Here is a 4,458-nt window from a genome sequence, read left to right on the forward strand (position 1 = left end):
AAAATATATGACAGTCAGCTACCTGCTATGGATAAAAAAAACTGCATATTTTCTTTAGATCATGTTAAATGCCTTGAAATATTAGCCGCGAAGAAAAAATAAATGTTCTTCTCAAATTGTTTATAAGTGTCGTTTTTACCAAAGTTTGTATGTACGGTATCGTATGTTACGTTTATGTTTGTGCTAGACATTAAGCCACAGGTAGCTGGCCTTGGGAATTATTAAAGTTTATGTCATTTCAAACTTGATATCTTTGAAGATAATCCACTGCGATCATTTACTAGTTTCTTATATTACTTAAAAAGAGATTTGTATCGCGACAATAAATGGGGTAAGCTTTGGTTAGTATTGAAAAAATGAAATTTTGGATTGTGCAGATTGTGTCATCGAATTTTGTTTTTGTTGCAATATTGCAACTGAACCTTACTATTGTTATCTTATTGTAGTGCCTTTGAAAACTTGGTTGTTTCTCTTCTGATTAAGGTGGAATTTCTGATATGTCGTAAAATTGGTATAAATCTAATTGAAAATAATGTGATTGTTTTGCATAATTAGGTTTGGAAAGTACAAATTCTTGTTGGTATTTTATTGGAATAATATTTCTGTAGCACAGTCAGAGCTTTGGAAATTTTACTTGACGTCATGTGTTTACGTCATCAAGTGGTAGTCGTGTGTTCTTAACTTGGTCGGCGAGTGAAAGTCTGATGACCTGGAATAATTCATTTGTCCTTATTATTCCGATCGACAAAGCTGTAAATCCGAATAAATGCTAAGTGCTTTAGCCAAGGATCAGTTGGTAAAAAGGATCCTTGCGCTCTTAAGTAAGTATCCTTGTAATAAGTGATGTATTTTCTTTATTTTTTCAACATGATTGATTCTTCTGAACTTTTCCGATCTGACGAAACATGACTGAAGTTTGGTGATACGGAAAATAGGTGTTTCATACTTGTCTTGCGCATTAAGAACTGTGACAATGCGACCATTTTACTCATAATTTCGTTTGGAGATCAATTGGATTCGGATGTTTATTGGTATATTTTTGACAATTTTGAAAATGAGTGTCCTATTGCCAGCTTAATGTCTCGAATTCAAATATCCGTGCTTAAAACTTGTTATTATTACTATTAGTACTTATGTAATGCCTTATGCAAATGTGTTTTGCCTATTGAATTTTAGAAAAAAAATTATCTACCAAATTCTTCAGGGTTAGAGCTCTTTCTTTGTTTGAAATAAACATAAAACGGAGAATGTATTAAAAAGAATTCATGGAAGTAATGCAAACTAATTAAATCTTGGTAGTTGAATAATGCTCCTCTAAGACCTGGAAATTATATAGGAAAAGTTATTGAGTGTCAAGTTTTGGATGCAATATTTGTCGAAATATTTACTATCTAACATTAAGTTGTGAAAATATTTGAATTTTGTCCAGTATATGTGTTTATTTAATATTGATTATATTGTATTCATAATGATAATTGATCAATTTATACAACATCTTGTTAAAGATTAATAATAAATATACGCAAAATAAACAATAGTAGCATTCCGAGTTGAAAAACCAGTTAAAAATTAAAATTTATCAGTCTTAAGTTTATCGAGAGTTTAAAGACGACGGTGGTCTATATTTGAAAGCGGTCTTATATTCGTCTTAATTTTTGAGACTATATTGGTCTGTATTTTGAAGATGGCCCTAACTTTCCCTAACCTGGTCTTAGTTGGTGATACGGTGTTTCACCATATTTTGATGTATTATACGACGTTATATTTATCTAAATTTTTAAGACGTTAATTTTATCTAAATTTTCGAATTTTATCAAAATATTGAAGACGACATTACATTTGTCTTAATTTTGGAATCTGATATTTTTGGGTGACGACGTTGTAGGTAAATTATTCGGTGATAGTTTAATATTATAAATTTTATAGTTTAAGAAAAAGATATTAACTGAACGTTTTAGCCTCATAATTCACGCTGTATTACTACCAGAAGGGTCGAATCCTTTATACTTCATTATATGAATCAACTTCAATACTATCCAGTTATCATTAAAAACATTTTTGTGGCATAAATTTGAATATTTTTCCCATTCCGGAAATGATTATTAATCAAAAGTTTAAACATGCGGGTCAGAGTTGGCGGTATCCTGGAGTCTGTAGGCGACGCTAGGTGGCACCCTGGACAGCCTCGTTCCCACTCTCTCGCTTGAGTTAGTTTGATCAACAGGTATAAGAATGATATGTATTTTGTGTATTATGGTTGTATAAACGAATAGGACTGTGGTGTTTTTATAAAGTAGGAGTAGATATTGTTCACCTATCTCCAGGCCCCTGACTTGACTTTACCTTTATTGTTTATATTTGTCTCGACAAAACGCCATGCGACCATTTTATCCCATTATTTAACCCTGCTTTATGTTAGTAGCCATATTTATTACTTTTGCGTCTTCGCGACAGGAGAGCAATGTTAGAAGTTGTTTCACGTGCGCTTTCCCTCGGTTTCATTATGGCGAAGTCATGCGCCCCTGTCTGTAAAGAATTACATTGTCTGAGAAGAGTATAGATGTTAAAATTGGAGGTAGGAAATCGACTTGTCACAGTTGGAATTTCTCTTTACCTACACATGGCTAATAACTTAGTATCAATCCAGCACGCGCTACCTCCACGAGCAAACATCATAAAAACGATTGATTCTGATTGGTTATTAAATAGGAGGAAGATTGATCTAGCACGTGCTGGTGAAGATTTACTGCTTATTAATGAATTTGTCTGTAATAAACCTACAAATTAGAACTTAAAAGACGTTTCTCAAGAAAACAGGCAAATTTTCTCCAAGATTTATACTCAAAAGGCCAACGTTTCAGACGCAGATCAGATGGTCAGTGATCTTCAAAAATCAAGAAAAAGTTGATAATGCCACTTTTACCTAACTTCTAAATGTGTTAAAAGGATTAAATACCACTTTGCTAATATCAAATTATATTGTATATATTGTACAATAGATGGTACCGCTCTACTCCATAAATACGAGAATGAAAGAAGAGCATGATACACCATAACAATATATTACATAATTATATCAATCTGATCGAAGTTACCTATAACAGCGATCTTGTAGATATAACCATTTAATTAATTTAATTATAAACCAAAATTTGACATGGTGCTATTCAAAATTTTAAAATCACATGGATATAGATTCATTTTATTAATACTATTTTATATACGCGAAGTTATATATCTAAAGTAGAGTTCTCTCGGAAATTAAAAGTCATGCACAGCTTTTTACATCAAGCCCGATTCGCAAGATAGACATAAATGTATCTACGTATATTATATACCAGATCTTGTAATGATCGAGAGACAATATCAACCCCTATATTTAAGATATCGAACCTAAATTCAATGATAAAATCTCATACTTTGGAAGAGAACCCAAGCTTACTTGTCTATTCAATTGGAGAACACCGACGGATTTAAAAACAAATCCGATGTGAACTCAAGAGAAAAAACGACATATCTAAAGTACCTAATAAATTTCTCGAAGATGAAAAACAAAACATCACTAAATTAATAAGTCGTCTTGAGGAGACTCATGTATAAGCTTAAACAACAAGCTATGGGGAGCAAAGGAAATCCACGTGAAAAGTTCGTCGATTCACCGATGTTATTCATAACTAAAAGTTTATAGGCGAATATTTCAAAGCTAATATTGTTTGTTTGGTATATTCATTGAATTGGCAAATACTGACCATTCAAGAATTGAAATTTAAACAAAATACTTTTCCAACTGTATACTCTTCAAAATGGCATTTACAACATAGGTTATAATTAAACTGTTCAACTGACAGAAATTTCAATCAACAGAAAGATACGAATTACTACGGTAGGGGGTTCACTTTTCAAATCAAAATTATTCTTTTGAAAAAAAGGTAGTTAGCCACGTGCCCGGTTCTGTTCAAACATCACCCAGCAGGATATACACGAAACGAATATAATTTTCTTCTCTTTCAACCTTCCAATTGACTATATTTTATTATTTTATTTCTGACTTGTTTTCAGGTTTAATTGTTTAATATTATCAACCAGAAAGTAAAAATCTACTTTTTATTGTACCTGTCTAAATTGCTTACACGCGTTCTCCACGTGAAAGCACTCGTGGTTTCTTTTCCGAGTTATCTTTGATAAAATTCTGTACGGGGCCATGCTGGTAAAATTTCCTCCTAATAAGATGAGTGTTTTATATTTAAAATGATTAGAGACGTCGTGGAGATTCTGACCCACTGAGAATTGTTATTTTGTTCCGTTTTACCATTTCTAAAAGGACCTGTCAACAATTTACATGGTTACATTCAAACTTTGGAATGCTGTATTTTTTTGGTCTGAAATTATGATTGAAAATGATGTATTTAGAAAATGATTCCTGCTGATATTAGCTAAACAGAATTTAGATCTTAACTT

This window comes from Lottia gigantea (genome assembly GCF_000327385.1).
Source record: "Lottia gigantea unplaced genomic scaffold LOTGIsca_51, whole genome shotgun sequence".
NCBI lineage: Eukaryota > Metazoa > Mollusca > Gastropoda > Lottiidae > Lottia > Lottia gigantea.